The sequence below is a fragment of the Agelaius tricolor genome, unplaced genomic scaffold (genome assembly GCF_023055355.1).
Source record: "Agelaius tricolor isolate 1412-34295 unplaced genomic scaffold, bAgeTri1.0.p SCAF_6, whole genome shotgun sequence".
NCBI lineage: Eukaryota > Metazoa > Chordata > Aves > Passeriformes > Icteridae > Agelaius > Agelaius tricolor.
The window spans coordinates 46100413-46117928 of record NW_027269266.1 but is presented as its reverse complement, the minus strand read 5'-3'; the positions used below and the strand labels follow the sequence as shown (position 1 = coordinate 46117928).

The following is a 17516-nucleotide window of genomic DNA, read 5'->3' as shown; positions in this document are numbered from 1 at the left end:
TTTCAACAGGCCGGGTTTCTACAGGTGATTAGCACCTACTGTACTATCCTGCAATATCTTTGTTGTCAGCACAGCCATACAGTAGTTCTTCCTGGAAATTCTTTTATCTATCTATATCTATCTATCTATCTATCTATCTATCTATCTATCTATCTATCTATCCATTTATGTCTCTTTAAGGTTGTAGCTGAAATAGGCACAAAAATTAAAATGCTTCGTTCTTGGTGTTTTCTGTTCCTGCACTCCCTCTTCTGGCTTTCTAGAATTATCTGGCAAACATCTTATGCCCATGTTTTATGATCCACTCTGATTTTGGCTGTAAACACATCAGCTGTAAAGTTAAGGTGCAGTTTCGTAACAGACATCAGAAAAGGGACTATTACTAAATAAATCAGGAAATTACCATAGCAGCCAAGTGCTTCTGTACATATCTATCCTGAGTAGAGGTTCCCTGGACTTTTGAAGACCAAAAGTAATCCCAATCTTGGTGCAATGGCTGCCATACTGTGGATATTAGATAAGAAGAGGAATAAAGAGAAGGTTTCATTGGAGTGCTCTCTCCAGTTTTCTAGCTTGTTCTCTTGAACTGTGCAGTAGAATTTTGTATTGAATTTTTTTTCCAGAAGCTAGTAGAATTTTTTTTTCACAAGTTTTCTTTTAAACTGTGTTACAATAGCACTGGTAAATTACCATTCTCCTGCACTGTTCAAAATCCAACTATTATGGTAATATACAGCTGAAATCAATTTAAATGATTTTTGTTGCTGAGCATGAGAGAAAATTGAAACGTGAAGAATGAAATTTTGCATTTTAAATTTTTTCACTCTTAATATTGTTCCAAACATCTTTCCAAACACTGTATATCTGTATGTTTACCTCCCTTGTGACCATACTGGAAAACTGACCTGAGTCAATATTGGAAAATGAAATAAACATGATCCTCTTGCACACCTTGTACTGTATTTACTATGCCCTTTTCTAAGTTGTAAACACTCTGTTTTCTATGTGAAGCACCAAAATGCATGTAACAAATGTAGGGGAAAAGTCTCAGGATTATGGAAACTGTTCAAATGCAAACTTAATCACTCTTTACTTGCTGTGGTTATTATCCCTCTTTCAATAAAACTTTTACTTAAAACTTTTTAAATCTGTGAGAAACTCTTGAGATGGTTTGATAAGTGTTTTCAGCGTATTCAATATGAAATATATTACATATGGACCTCATGTTTTCAGTGTTGGAGTTCTACCTTAATAAAACAACATGAAAATGTGATTAAAAATGTATATTTAACACAGGAACCAGTGTATTAATTTCAGTATGCAAAGTCCAGCTTCTCCATGAATTTCAGTGCTCAAGGAGGTCCTAAAACTCAATGGCTTCAGAGAAATGTTCCTTGATTGAAGGGAATGCTGCCATGGTGAAGTTTTAGGATGCAGAATGGTGGTGTTTCCTGCCCAGCTCCCCCAGCGTCGTTGCTGTCACCTGTGCCACACACCCGCCTGAAAGCTGCCAGAGGAGGGGGGATGAGGCAGGCAGTTTCTACATGCACGAAAAGGAGCTTCCACGGTTTTGGGGTCTACTCTTAGCCCCTGTCACTTAGTGGAATCTCTGCTCTAGTCCTATAAAAACAGTCATCTGTGACTCAGGTGAGTCATGCCATTTATTGCCTCACACCGGCGTATTTGCTCAGATCCAACACAAAGTGTTTGCTTAGATCTGGTGTATTGCTGTCATGGCGCATTACAGTCTAAGGAGGGAAAGAAGTCTCCTTCCTCTTCTGGAAAGCCCACAGCAATTCTGCTGGGTATAAAATCCTAGTAAGCAGCTGTGGGACTTTCAGAGCAATGAGCCTCTTAAATATCAGCTGATGCATAACAGCATTATTGTGGTTTGAGGACTTGGGTGTTGCAGAAGAGTGGTTTTATGGGAAATCACTGGGAATTATTACCCTGCATAAAGATCCTCTTGTATATAATTTTATGCAAGATTAGAATCAGTAATTCTGCAGGTTTTGGTCTTCATGTATGATGGGATAGTTCACAATAAGTAAATTTTGTTACACCACACAATAAAAGTTGCTGTACCACAACCAGGCTTTGTGGCTATCAGTTCTTATCAAAGTGAAGTGTACAGGACTTAAGACAAAAAAAAAAAAAAAAAAAAAAAAAAAAAGAGGAAAACACCAAAAACACCACCCTCACTATCTGGTATTAGAACATATAATTTGATGGTTTGCAGGGTCACATACCCTGTGTAGTTTGTAGTTCACACAGCAACTGTGGGTTAAGGCATTAAAGAAAAATAAACAAAAGCTTATTGATCACTTTTCTTTCAGGGGGACGGAGAGCAAAATCAGAGCTCTGATATTTGACTTTTCCAGCGAGCAAAACCCCCGAGTTGGGCACTCGTCACTCCCCGGCGCTGGCGGGCCGCAGGGATGCTGAAGCGCCGGGGCCTGGGCAGCCGCCGGTACCCAGCGGCGGAGCCGGGCAGGGGTGCGGAGCGGGGCAGCGGCCGCCCCCTCCCGGCGGGTCCCGGCCCGGAGCGGCCCGGCTGGGCTGGGCTGGGCTCCCGCGGCGGCTCGCTCGCTTCGGGGGCGAACAGACAGACGTGCGCCGCAGCGTGCCCGCTGCAGGGCTGCTCGGCGGCGGCGGCGGCTCTCCGGGAAGGGAAGCGGTATCAAAACACAAACAGCTATTCAAAGGCAAGGAGGTAGCCCCAGATCCCTCGTTTAGGAGCTGCAGGAGGAGGGACGACAGCCGCACCCCCGCGCGGGGGAAGCGGAGCGGCAGCGGGCGGGGGCGGGAGCGGGTGTCGCCCCCCGCCCGCAGGTGCTGCCGATCCGCGGGACCCCTCGGCGGCAGCTGGCCCGGGGCTGCACATCACGGCCCGGCCAGCAGGAGGAAGGAAGAGGAAGTGAGAGCGGCGGGTGCCTGTGCGAGCCCCGGGATGGGATAGTGCCGGGGGCAGCCCAGCGCACCGCACCGAGGCGGCGGCGGCGGCGGCAACGGCGCGGAGCGCGGCTCCCGCGGCGGGGGCGGCCGAGCGGCCCCGCTGTGCTCGGGGCGGGGGACGCTCCCCACGCCGGAGGTAGGAGAGCCTCGGTCCGGAGCGGGGACGCGGCAGCGGCGCTGGCCGGGCGGTGCGGGGGAGCGCGGAGAGGCGCGCAGGGCAGCCGGGGAGGAAGAACGGGACGGGGCCGGCGAGCCCCGCACCTGCCCGGGAGAGCTCCGCAGCCGGTCCCCGCGGCGGGAGGTGCGGGCGGGGGGCGGCCGCCGCGGCTGTGAGAAAGAGGAAGCGCAGCGCTGTGCTTGTCAGTGCGGCGGGGCCTCGGACGGCGGCTGCCGGCGGGGGGGCGGCCCGGCCCGACCCGACCCGCCTCGCCTCGCACAGCGGCTCCTCCCGCCGCCCTGCCCTCTCCGCCGGCCCCCGGCCGCTGCCGCCACAGCCTCCCGGTTCTCCCCGCCGCGACTTCGCCGGCGCCTCCGCCTCCTCCTCCGCCACCACCTCCTCCCGCTCCGTCCCCTCCTCAGCCCCTCCCGTGCCCCGGGCAGCCCTGCCCGCCACCGGCTGCTCCTGGTGGCCGGAGGCCGCTGGCGAGGGGAGCGGACGGGAGCCGCGCACCTCCGGGCGCGGGGGGTGAGTGGTGGCGGGGCCTCCCCCGAGCCGGCGGGACCGGGGGGCCGAGGGGCGGCGTGCGGGGCAGCGGCCGGACCCGCGGGGGTTAATGCGCGGGGTCGGGCCCGGGCGGAGACTGCGGCCGCAGCAAGTGTCCGCACCGCCGCGGGCGCCGCTCGGGAGGAGAAGGCTCAACTTTGAAGCAAGTGCATCCCCGCAGGCAGCCAGCCCCGAGCTCGGCGTTGGTACCCAGCCGCCGCCTCCGAGGGCATGCCTCCCCCTCGACCCGGCAGCCGAGAGCTTCTTAGGGGATGGGAGGGGGCGCGTGTGCTCCTTTTCCTAAGTTTATGCTCACACAAGTGATCAAACCGCTGATGAATTTCAGATGAAATGATTGTACTGAAATGTGGGTGGTGATTATGCAAAGCCACAGTGTGCAGCCTTGTAGAGCAAGTGGGTACTGGGTCTAAAAAGTTACGTTTGTAAAGTTTTTTTGGCTCAAAGCCTTTGCAAAGTTTATTTTGAATATCTTTTCCTTGCAGAACTAATGCAACTGTTCAGCTCTCCTCTGGGAATGGTGTAAAGTAAATATAGGAGTTCCTGAAAAATAACAGTGAGTACATTTCAAATCAGCAACGTTTTGTTTTTAACTTTATAAGAATATCTCTTAACCTGCCAAGGCTCTAAATGTGTAGCAAACACAGTGAGAATGCCAATGATAATAACAGTGCAGGAAATGTACCGTGTGTTAATTGCTTTAGTATAAACATGGTTGTCTATGAGCTGTGTTTCATGATACTGCAGTTTTGGTGCAATTTCAGCCAGGGATATTTTGAAGTGTATTCATTAGCAAATAGGTTTTCTTTTGCTTTTATCCCTTAGCTGCCTGATTGCCCTTGGTTAATTAAAATATTTGTCTTTTGGGAAGAGAGGGAAACTGAGTAAGAACTGTACTGAGTCCTGTATCTATGACTGGGGATGTTGTTTCCTCCTCTTTCCCCTTGTCTGTTTCTCCTCCTTTCCCCCAAATGCACGCACACATGCATGCCATCTCATCCTCAGTTATATAATCTTGTAGACATTTATGGATCATTCATTGTTCGCATTAGTCCCATTCTTTCCATGTCATTCCTGCTTGATTGAGTGGCTTAGGCAGAATATTACAGAGGAAAGAAAATACATCGAAATTTACATAAAGTTCTTCCAGTTTGAGCTGCAAGTTTGCTTTCTTTGAAGGTTTACTTTCCTTGATTCCCACTTTTTTTTTCTTTCTATTTTTTTTTCTTTTTCTTTTTTTAGCTGTCTAAGTAGGTGGTAGGGATCTAATCTGATGACCAGTAACTAGATAAGGAGGAGGAACAGCAGCGGTGACAGCTTGCTGGTAAAAGTCCCTCTTGTGTACTGTTAGCAAAACATCCATTAACACACGTCATAAAGCTGTTAAAAGTACTGCAGCAGCTTTTAAAACTCACTAGTGAGAGAAAAGAAAGATTAGTATGGTTAAAACAGGAACATAATGTGAAATGGGTATTAGTAAAAGATACTGTCAGTGCAGTCTGTGGATCTGGGTGCGTGAATTGACTCGTCTAGAGGCAAACCTGAATCACAATTTATTCATACTGGAAAGGTTGCACAGGGGTAGATGACTTTCTTTCTCCCTCTCTTTGTAATCTCTTTAAAACTCACTGTGCACTGCAATACACCTGCCTTCTCTGTAGTTTGCAACTTTGCTTTGAGTATAATTGTCTGAGGATTTGTTCTAATGAACAATTTGCTGATGGGTGGGGAGGGGGGTAGAGGAAAGAAAACTGGTTTATATACTTACCATTTTGATATTTTTCCTTATATTCTCCATATGCCAGGAAAAAATTACTAGGTGAAGAGTTCAGACAGATTTTGCTCAGGGGAGAGGAAAAACTCTTACCTGCTTACTTTGTAACAGTCTTAGTACCCAAAAGTATCTGCAGTTCTGCAGTTGTCATTATATAACCTGACCATTGGCGCTCTTAAAAGCAAGTACTCTGTTTTCTTGCTGTTTGGGTGCTACATACTGTGTTATCCTACAAAGTTATTTTTTAGTGCCCTTTTACCCTGGTTCTCATGAAACACAGCTTATTCTGGTATGTAAAAGTGTAACTGTTGCTGAAACACAGCTTGTGTGCATTGAGCTTCCTGACAGCAATGCTGCGAGGTAGCGAATTACAGATCAAGAGTAACGTGGCGCTCCACCCTTCCTTCCGCTCTTTGTTTTTGTCCACCTAGTAGAAGTCTCTTTGATTTTAAGGTTTGGGCTCGTATACATAGGTTCTCACAATGTCCAGCCTACAAAGTGGTGTTGGAATATGATCTCGTGTTTTCCATGTTGATACAGAGGAAGCAGAGCTCCCATGCTTACATATAAGACTTGTTGCTTTCTTCTTTTGCTATTCTAGATGGCTTCAGTGTGTGATGGAGTGAGTGGCTAATGCCTATAGATTTAAGTGTTACTAGGAAAAGGTTTCCCCAGGTCTCTCTGCTGGTGCACCTGCAGTGAACATGCAGTGTTCTCCTATTCCAATAACAAGCTTTTGTTGTTATTGTTTTATTTTGATATATTGCCAGCCACAGTGTTTCTAATTCTGTGATTGTCAAATAAAGATTTGCTTGGGACTTAAATGAGGCCATGAAGTACAGTTTTCCTCTCGAGCTGAGATTTTGCTGTCACTTGATAGTCGGTTTCCTTGAAATAAACAATCTCTTTAAAATTTACGAGCTCTCTTTGTCATGCTGTGCTGTGAATGTTCAGCATGTCCTTGGATTAAAAGAACTCTCCACATTTGTAGAAGGTGATGGGATTTTGGGAACCCTGGGAGCTAGGAAACATCATGTACCCTTGAATCAAGCAAAAGTACTGTTGTCTCTTCTGGTCTATTTTTCTGCACAGTTGTACCTGGGCCTCATAGACTTTCTCCTCTGCTGTGTCTCTGCACTGTCTGGAATGTACAGTTTGAGTGAGAATGGGTTGGTCAGATTTGACTCCCCATTCAGTCATCATTCTATTCAGAAGAAGATTTCAAAAAAAAGAAAAAGCCTTTACAGTTATGTTGTCTTTGTTGTTGTTTGAACACTTGAATCTACAAATGGCTTTGTAACAGGTATCAAACCACTGTTCAGCAAGCTATGTGCTGTATCTTTAAAAGATTTCCCTGCTTTGAGTGAGGTTTTCTTTTTAAAGTTTCTTGTATTCGTGGCAAGAGGAATGTGCCAAGTACACGTTGTTAAACTTGTGTCAATTTAACAGAGCAACTGTTTAAAGGATTTGGAATAATTTTTCTTCTACTGAAGTCAGTCACTTTTTTTTTTCTTTTCTTTTTCCTCCTCTCTCTTCAAATATTGCAGTGGAAAAGGAAAGAGAAACTAAAAGCAATTGGCAGAAGTCAGAATGTTGGCAAGCATTTGATAGTACTGATCTAAGAGGTGATAATATATATGTGACACTTAAATAAACTTCATGAATATGGTTTTAGAGAGACTAATGGAAGAAGAGTCACAAACTTGCAGAGCTGTCTTTTGCTCAGCATTTTTGCATCAAGCTGTTTGCAAGAATTTGTTTCTGTGGTGTGATCTTTCATTATTGCAAGTGTGAGACACAAAAGAGAGATTGAAGGTAATGTCATAACCTTCCTGCTAGCTTTCTCTGTTTTCTGATCACTGTTAACATAGAAGAGGAATATTAATGAGAAGTCTATGCTCCAGGGGATAGCTAGCATGCTTCCTCTTCTCTTCATTTCACATCTGACAGAGGAAAACTTCTGTGTTCTGGGCCTGCACTTAGTGGCTGGTGCCACATGTGTGGCACCCATCAGTAAGTAAGGTACTGATTTCTCAGGCTGCTGAGCAGATGGCTTTGTAAAGCACATGCCTGCACTCAAGAGCAAGGTGAACAGGGATTCACGTGGTGCTTGTTTGCAAACCCTTGGAAGTGCATTGATTTATTTTCCCTAACGGCAGGTTTCCAGTGTATTTGATTTGTCTGCAGCAGGCTTGTTGTCAATGGCTACCAGGAGAGGAAAGTTAATTGTGAGAAGTTAGGGGACAAGGTGTTTTTTTTTGTTCTGCAATAAATCACACTGCAATGAAGACTTGTAGATACTGCTAGTAGGGATCTCCTATAGAAAAGTGTTTTAGTTTATGTATAAATGAACTCACTTTGGTGCATTTCTAGGGAGTAGGCTATGGAATTCTTTAGAAAGCTGAGTATACTACCTGGAGGTGTTACACAAATATGATAAAGGACCTGTTCTTACCACCTTTGGGGACCTAAGTCTTCTTAGTACTGTTTCTGCTGTGTTCCATTTACAGTCAAATAGCACTGCAGAACTCTACAGAAGCTAGCACTAGCAGAAGGGAGGCAGTGGGAGCAACAACTCAATGCTTAGGGGAAAGACTTCCCTTTTCAGATGGAATTAAGTTTATTTAAAATCTTTGTGAAACATCATCTTGAGTCAAGAGGCTGGGAATGGCAGGGGGAGGTGTAACAGGGTGGAAAATAGGAAAACAAATTATTCCCAAATAGGTTTATTACAAAACTATATCTGTGTCCTGGCTGCGTGCGTTTTCTCTTTTGCTTCTGCTTTCCTTCTGATTTTTATTTCTTTGAGTTAAACTTTCCTGGTAACTTCTTCTTCCATGTTTGCCACTTCTACTTTGGTACCTTATTCTTTGGTATCTATCTATCTATCTATCTATCTATCTATCTATCTCAACGCTCATGATTTCAGGGTCTTTGCCCAGTCCTTAAGTTCTTTATCCTGGGTACCCTTAGGTTATTATTCACATAAATAATTATGTTTAAGATTTCCAAAAAAAGCTGTGGCCTGAAGTGTATATCATCTCCTATATTCTTAAAATCTCTAGCTCGAAGGCTTTATTGTACATACCTAATTTGTGGCTGGCATAGGGAATGTAAATCTGTCTCTGAAATCTGTCATCTGTCTATGACATCTCTGTGTCATCAGAGATGGTATAATTTCTTTATCAGCTACATGGATGCACACAAAATAACCTGGCTCTTTTTTTTGTTGAGCTTGCTTCAACTGAAAGGGAGGACAGGTCACTGCTTCTAGGAGAACTTCAGATTCTGGAGATGTGATGGCATTAAACTCTCATTCTTTAATACAGCAGAGGAAGATTATCTAATTTGCCAGAGCTTTTTTGGAAATCCGAGTGTGCGTGAGCCTGGACAAAATTCTCCCCGTGAACCTTATTTTTCTTAATGAAAATGTATGAAGTTGGCAACTCATATCAAATACATCCAACATTTTGAAGTTATTCAAGAGGAGGGATAAGCAGGGTTTGACAACAGGCTCAAATAATGCTGTCAGCACTTCAACCTACCTCCTTCAGCTGAGATTTTTATGTGTGTTGTCTGAGATTAGACCACTGGTGCTAATCAGGGGTGGTTTACTTCTAGCTCATTGTCAGCCTCATGGTAAAAATGGGAAGACTCAGGTCTCCTGATGTAGTCTGTTGGAAACTTCCATACAATTCAGTATGTAGTTGTCCTTTCCTGTGACCATGCATATGCTGTAAGTACTTTGTGCATTTGTTTGTGGACTTGAAACCCATCTGGAATCCTGGTGGTGACTTGATCTTTGTTTAGATTTGTTTTAACTAACTATTCATATACTCTCAGTACATGCATATATTCTGCTACTTGAATCTGTAGCTGAAGTGAAACTATTGCTTGCCTATTTTTCATTCTCTTCAGCCAACATACATTTATCACATAGTCCAGCAGAAGTTTGAGGGATACATGGGTTTTGGCAAAGATATTTCATGTGAGCAGTTCAGGCTTTCTGACTGGCTAGACTGGCAATTTGCAGTATTCTTCATTGAATCTTGTTGATGGCAACATAGCAGGGGTTACTCTTTAAATTACTGCTTCATATTTTAGGACAGGCGGTAATCCACTGAGGTTGGGTGATGAGGAATTGATAACTATTCATATAATATCCTCTGGCCAAACAATAAATTTTGATTTGCACATTTTTTCTCTAGTAATGAGAAGAGAAAAATGTCTATGACACAGGTTGATATAATACAATTTTTTCTCTTGGTGCCAGTGAATGTACTTGTTACATACCAGTGCAGTCTTTTCCATTGCTTTGCTTTCTGGTACAATTGCCACATTAATTTTCATAGCAGCAGTTGTGGCTTCAGCTGGAAATTGAAACCTAATAAATGTTGGCTCGGCACATGGACTTTTGGACAAACTTTTTCAGTAGCACTGAGCCAAACCAAGTGAAAAGAAAAATTCCAAAACGTAAGTACTTGTCCTTGGATTCTGGAAAAGATATCTGGTATACCCTAGGCTGTTAAAATGTTGGGGTATTGGTGCTTGTCTTTTTTTTTTCCCCCTCCCAAGTTTTCTTTTTTTTCTCCTCCCTTCAAGCACCAGCAGACTCATCTGTTGAAGCTCTACCCCCTGTGGTTCAAGTACATTCCTCCTATCAACCTTTTCACCCCACCTCCCACTGTCCCTCTTCACACATGCGCCAGAAATCTCTTCTGGTCATCAAATTCGAAAAATTCAGGCCTAGATGTGGGGTCTAATTCTGAGCTCTACTTTATGCAGGTCTAAAATCTCTTCATAGATATGCATAACTTCTCTTGTTGTGCTTAATCTTATTTTTCTAAAAATAAAAAAAAAAATTTAAAAAAAGGGCAGAAAATCTGAACAAGTTAGAAGTTCCATTGGAGACCAAAAGACACATTTAGGGTGGTGGTTGTAACTACTCAGAAAAAGGGAGAAAGGGGGAGAAAAAGGAGCCAGTCAACCAAAAAGTCTACAAAGCAAAATGAGAAGGTCTTTTTCATTTTGGACCACTTAACACAATTTTTACCATATTTACAGCAAATAAAGATTTGACAGCTAGTGCCAGTTCCAGAAAAGGAGGGAAAGGGCATTAAAAAAATATTCAGACCTTGAAAAAAAGAAAACAATTGTTGTTTCGGGGGTTTTTTTTGTTTGCTTTTTTCTTTAATTGTAACTAATGTTAGAAGTAGGTCAGTTATGTGATCTCTTTTGAAATAACTGATTTTCATATTTTGGAGCTAAATTTGAAACTTTTCTAAAAGTGCAAATGTGGAAAGCAATTTTGAAAGAGAAAAATAATCTCACTGCCCTGTGTTGCTCTAAGCCTTTCTCTGTCCTGGCTTTTTTCTCTGACATATTTGGACAAACTGTGGAAACTTGGGCATCTGTTCTGCCCTCTGTATAAAATGGTGATTTCAGTCTGTGTTTCTTGGATTAGCCTTAAGATGTAACCATGTACAGCATCTTTCATAAACTTTTTTAATATCCAATAGTCTGGGCTTTTATTTCTTGAACTGCTAAAAATAGCCCATTTTTTCCTTCAGCTACCTTAGGAATTTAGCTTGTTGAAACTGTCTGGGTGTGTGTTGGGGTAACAAGAGTTGGTTGTGTCAGCTCTGTTAGGATGATTTTCTGGAAAGTAGAGGTTGCAAAGACTTCATCCCCTGCAGCTGTAAGTGACTCAGAAGACACATTATGATAAAGGAGAAATGTCTGCTGAGAGAGAAGGGAAAAAAATAATCTGCATAATTTTAAATCCAAGTTGGAATTCGAGTTCTATTTTGATACAAATGTATAAATAAAATGGTCTTGGGCTGTTTACACTGGGATTTTACATTGGTCTCCCAGTTTATAGGCCAGAGGGATCAAAACGCCTACAATTCAGTGGTGTGTAGATTGAAATTAAACCAGTAGGTTTTAAGATTTTTTTCCTGTATGTTCCAAATTGCTTAAATTTTGTAAAACTATTAATTTCACTCTAGAGATGGAGAGGCTTTTAGCTTTGAATTAATTCTGTATAATTAATATACAAAGGTTGAAAAAACCAACTGTAGCCTATAGGCTATGTTTTCTAATTAAAGGAATGATGGCATTAAGGAAAAAGCAGTTGGACTTCCCTCCCCTAAATCAGTACATAGTCCACCAAGCTAGACTAGAAAATCAAACTTAAGTCAACCTATAGGTCCTTTGTTTCTAACTAATTGTTCTTGCTGTGTTCCTTGGTCTTCATAAGCTTGGCTAAGGGGATAAGCCTTGCTTTCCTGTCTTGAGGCTTTTTTCTCTTGATCTATTGAAATTCAGAGCTGAGGGCCCCCTTTAGAGAATGTCCTGTGGGTAGCTGTCTCCTCTTAACAAAGAAGCCCCAGCTGTGGATGTGGATTGAATGGAGAGGTAGCCTCTCAGGCTAGCAGTTTGGAGTAATTTAGGAGAACCAGTAGTTTTAATTTAATTTGGGAATGATAAGCCTGAGTCAGTTTTCATACTGCTGATGTCTTGCTTTTGAATTCAAACAGTACCTGGGAGGTCCAGTGTTTCCTGCTACAGGTTGTCTATCAGATATGTAACTGTAGTGGAATGGCATTGTGCAACTATGTAGTTTTATGAATGTATAAATGTAGTTTTATGATGGAAGAGATATTGTAAATCACTGGTTTGATATTGGAAGAATGTAGTTTTGGTCTTTGCCTCAGGTAAAGCCTGGTGCCCTGAGTGCATCCTCAGGATGGCTGCCCTCCTGTGTTTCAATGCAAGCAGTGTTCCAACGGGAAAGACAGAGAGGGGAATTCAGGTGTGCCACGCAGTGCAGATTCTGGTATGAAGTGCATAACACCAGTTGATAGGGCTCATAAAATATCTTCTACATCTTCTAGCTTCTTCATCCCAGTCTGTTTCCAGCAGCCTCCTCTGTGTCAAGATAGACAAGTGTTAGTTATGGATGTATAATTACAGCTATACACATAATTAACTGTGCTATCAGAAGCAGCCAAGGGGAAAGAGAGTTGTGGTGTATGTGTGTTGTATGGTGGTCCATGTGTGTTGTCATTTCATATGCACACTACATGGGACAAGAGACATGACTTAGAGAAGACTTGGGAGAAAAATATCTTTGTTGAAAATTAATCTGGGTCACAGAACAATTTGGCTTGAAAGGGACCTTTAAAGATCATCTAGTCTGAACTCCAGGACCTATTTTTTTTTTCAAAAGTAATACTACTGGAAAAAAGAGTTAATCAGTCAAATGCTAGCTTGTGAGAGCTGCAGCAAGATCCCTTAATTTACTGTATTTACCAAAAGAGAAAGGTGAGTCTGGTCAGTGTGGTCACTTCATCTTTAATTGTTCTATGGGAGAAGTTACAAGTGGGAGCAAGGCAAGGTTGTGTTCTGTATTGATAAAGATAACCTGAAGTGGTTAGGAAACTTGGAGGTTGTTTTGAGCATCTTCTCAGCATTAATTTAAAAAAATAAGAGTAGGGAGTAGGCCGAATGTAGACACAAAGAGATATATTTGCAAGGTATTTTCTGAATAAAAGCTGGGAATTGCCTTCCCAAGGGACAGCATGGACAATATGTGACAGATTGTAATATGAAGTTCCTGCTGTAATTGTAGTGCTTTGGTGAGATGATTTAGCCAAACAGGGCAGAAAAGATCTGCAATCAATTTTTTTCAGACACAGGCAGAACTGAACTGCTCTATCTATTGAATTATATAGTGGAATTTCTACCAGATACTGGGAAAAGCTCAGGGCAGCTCTATTCAGGTTTAACAGTCCGGTATTTTTATTGAATAAACCTATATGTCAACTGTATGTAGAAATTCTCTTAGTATATGCTAAAGGCAAAAAAATGTTTAAAAAGTGTTAAATTCAGTTTGAGAAATCTGCTTTTGTTTTCATTTTTTACTCTGATGGTGGCACAAAGCCCAGTGAAGATTAGGTCAAAGAAAAAGGAACAGTTTAGAAGGCACTTTCTCAATGGAAATGAACATAGGTAGTTTTAAAATATTACTGGACAACTGGCATGAGCTCTTAAAGGAGTGTATATAAAGACTCTCTGGAAATATCTAGATTTCATGAGTGAAGGACCATCTCTCTTTCCTCTCTGAATTACAGCAGATTGCTCTGTAATAAAGGTTGTCCATAGGTAAAAGACCATGAAGTAGCAATGTGATTTCATGAAGAATACTAATCCTTGACATTCTCCATAGTTTTTTGTTTTGTATTACTGATTTCAGGTTGAGATATCTACACTTGAAACTGAAAAGAAACCTCTGAATGCTTGGGTTTTTATGTGTTTGGATTGGGGTTTGTTTGTTTGGTTTATTTCAAAAGAAAAACTTAAACTGTAGCTTTTTGCTAACTTAATGGAGAAAGCTGTGCAAGGGTTTTATTGATCTTGTACAATAAAATCTGGTAATAACTTGCCATAATACTTTCACTAAAAATGTTAACCAAATAATCCTGAACAGCTGGCATAACTCAGTTTCTCTTGCTAAAATAAAGTCACTCAGTACAGAGGTGCTAAACCTCTGGATTTTGGCCTTTAGAAGTAGAAGAGAGAAAATTATCTCAGTTACACAGTGCTGTAAAATTATCTCAGTTACACAGTGCTCAGTTAAACATTGCTTCTTCAGTTGTGAGCAGTGTGTAACATTGTGCAGAGAATTCGTCCACATAGTCACAGTTCAGTGCTCAAAGTCTTGAATGAAAAATTAAGGTCAAAGAAAGGAAGGCACCTTCCTTGAATTGTGTAAGAAATTGATGCAGACTTAAAATATGCAGAGTTACTTTTTCCTTTCTGAGGTCTAAAACTGGTCTTCAGCTACTTCTGGTCCCACTGAGGAACTCAGGAAATCAGTGAAAGCTGGGTGTGATACGTGTGATAATTGCAAAGGCTTTTGCTATTTGCAGAACAATCCGGATACCTCAAGGGAAGAAGTTATCTGCTTCTTTCCCACTGGTATGCTGCTAAAGCAGAGCAAGTATGTAGGAAGAGAAGGAGCTTCTCTCATTTTGTGTTAGTAGAGCAACTTTGTCTGAGGAGCAGCAGTTTCCCTGTTGTTACCCTTGCAGACAAAAAGATTGGGTTGCTGAGACATTGGCATAAAATAATGTGTCTTTCTGCGGTAGTTATTTTAAAGTATTTCTGACAAAAAATAGTGTCATTCTGCAGTTGTCAATGGCTTGCCTTGCACAGTTGTTAGAAGAAGAGCAGAAATTTGTAGCATCTGGCATCACTATTTGCTTCTGCAGAAATGGACTACAAATAGTGGAATGTTATTTACATCGGTGGGTATGTGAATCCCCAATGTAATGTGTTTTACTTCTATTCTGCAGAGCATTTTATGTAGGTAGGAGGAGCAGGTATTCATTGCTGGTGAAAAGCGTTGTACGTTACCTGCCCCTTTGGAAGGGAAAGTTTATGTGTTTATATTTAAAAGCTGCCAATGCCAGAGGCATATTTTTTATTATTATTTTATTCTTATTTTAAAAACCATGTCTTGGACTTCCTTATCCCTAGAGATTGTTCAGTTTCAGACTCTTTGTTGCAACTGTACTGCCAGGAGCCTTCCTGGCCTCTGGCACTATCAACAGAAAATGCAGCTCTTAAAAGAATGGGTTATAGTTTTGGAAGGGCCATTGGAGGGGGGAGAGGATACCAAGACTGGCAGTGAAAGGCAGAACTTGGCATTGCAAAGAAATGGCAGAAAAAACATTCAGGCTCCTTGAAGCTTTTGATGATGGTAGAATAAGGTTGAATGAAGGAAGAGAAAAGAGAAATAAAACAAGTAGAAGGGGAAAGCATTAGCAGGCCCCAATAGGGGAGGGGAAGGTATTGTTGAGTTTATTTAGGTCCTGTCTGAAAAGGGAATTTTTGATCTTCAGTGTTTCAGTTTAGTAATTTAAATCCATGTGATATATAACTTTGGGGGGTTCCCCCACACAAAGTCACATGAGCTTAGTCTGTCAGGCATATGGAAACTGAGGTTGAATATCTGAGCCGTTATGTAACTTCTGACTGAAGAGTTAGAATAGCAGAACACAATGGCACATTCATTAGGTAAGTATTCCTGAGTCCTCCACAGCTCTAACACATGCTCATTTTTATATAACATATTGCCCAGCTGGATGCAGGATCACTAGCTGGTGGCAGGACAGGACTGTAACAAGTTTTCAAACAACTTTTGCGTCTTCTGGGGAGAATAGTGAAGCCAAGTGACACCTTGGATTGTCCTGCAGGTCAGGGACATACAAACTGGCTGCTGTGCTTCAGAAGGCCACTGGCCTTTCTAATTCCTTTTTCTTTTTACTTCTTCCCTCTCCATCCTTTCTGTCTGCTGTAGCAGACCCTGTTTGAGTCCTTGGCAGACAGCATTATGGATTGTCTACCATAAGGCTGCAGTGGGAGTAAGGAAGCTCCTGAGCTTTTAAGGCCAATCCTAGATTATTCTGGGTCCTTTAAGGTGGGTGGGTGGGCGTGAAGACAGGAAAGATTCTTATTAAATTACAATTAAATATGAACTGAACTTTTGCTCCTGTCAATTCAGCACAAACCAAGACAGATATGGGTCATATTCTGTTGTGCACTACAGGTATGGGTAACGATGGAGAAAATAAATGCACAGGTCAGATCAGTGGGGTGGTAAGCACCCATTTGTGCAGCTGCAGCTATGCCTCTGACCCTTGCTACTTTCTGAACAGCTTGGAAAGCCTTCCTATGAAGATTTTTGCTATTTAAACAACAAGAGATTGCAATCTGCACTCAGGAAGCATTCTTTTAATCAAAATATTTGGCTTTTATATCCATGCACACACATGCATGTGTGCAAACCTGCAATATAACAGCACAGTGGGGTCTATGCTTATTATTTCAGTGGTAGTAAATGTTAAGAAATTAGCTACTAAACCAGATGAAAAACTGAGTTCCTGCAAATTTAATTGGAACTGTGGTTGGATAAAGGCACAGGCATATGGCTGTGTTCTTGATCAAAAGAATCTGAAATCTGCTGGCTTAATGGTTTTCATCTCATTTCACTGGCCTTTGGCCCTGAGAATTTTGTATAGCTAACAAATTCAGCCACTAGTGAATTATTTGATATTCATTTCAGAAATTCACTATGCTACAAAAATTGTGATGTCTGCCTCATAGTGAGGATGAACATTATGCTGGAGCAGTTGAGGGTCTCGGGTGTGTGGTGAGGCACAGAGTCAAAGCCAGGCTGTTCTTTGCTGCTGTAAACACATCTCTGGCTTGCTGTTGGAGCATGATTGCTTGGATTATACTGTTGCTCTCAGAAAATGCTGAGGTTTTTTCCTAAGTATCTGTTGGAGGATCGCCTTTTAAGCGTTGAACATTGTTTGTAATTAAGGGATCTTAGTGTATTTTCTTAAAAGCTAAAAGGAAATTAAATTAAACAGTCCTCCATGCTGTTCTGACTTCTGCTTTAGGAAAGGATGCCAGATATTGGGGTAATAGGCAACACATTTGAAAATTTTCTCTAAATGTTGTTGCAAGGCCTGTGGAAATGAATAGATCTCCAGAGTTCTAAAAGAGAATAAAGTTTTATTGCTTGCTGTAAAGCTCCTGGTGGAGGGAGTACTTACACTAAAGCAAAGTGAAGTTTAAATTTAAACAAAACTGTCTGTTCTGCTTTATATAGGTAGATCCATGTAGGTATACTTCTTCTGAAATAAGCACCTTTTAGAAGGTCTTGGAGAGGAAATGCAGTGAGTTAATGTTTAGACTGGTTTATTGTGGATAAACTTAGATTCTCTCCTTACACTTACTCCTGAAGAGGAGACACGCTGTCTTAAGCATGTAGCATTTTACTTTAACTGCAAATTTTGTCATGGAGGCAGGCAAAATGAGGGGAAGGAATGAGTGTTTGCAGATTTAACTTGTTGTCCTGCCTCTTTGGCAGTTCTAAATATCAGGAGCATGTGGAGAGTTACTGGCAGGCTTACAGGTAATGTGGAGCTCCAGCAGCGTGGCTGCCAGTGAAGCCAGCACTTACTAATAACTGACTAATTGTTTCTGTCACAC

At 42.1% G+C, this 17516-nt stretch overlaps 1 protein-coding gene across 3 annotated transcripts in view; it reads left to right on the top strand.

The window, feature by feature from the left end:
* The first annotated feature begins 2546 nt into the window (after positions 1-2546).
* ELMO1 (engulfment and cell motility 1) overlaps positions 2547-17516 on the top strand; it is a 303457-nt gene continuing 288487 nt past the window's right edge. Inside the window, exons 1-2 of one of the 3 annotated variants that reach the window (XM_071429658.1) lie at positions 2547-2705; positions 4162-4232. The gene's annotated coding sequence lies outside the window, so the exon portion shown is untranslated. Of the gene's footprint in view, positions 3092-3490; positions 3641-4161; positions 4233-17516 lie in introns of those variants that run through there. The other 2 variants (XM_071429656.1, XM_071429657.1) reach the window with 2 other exon arrangements.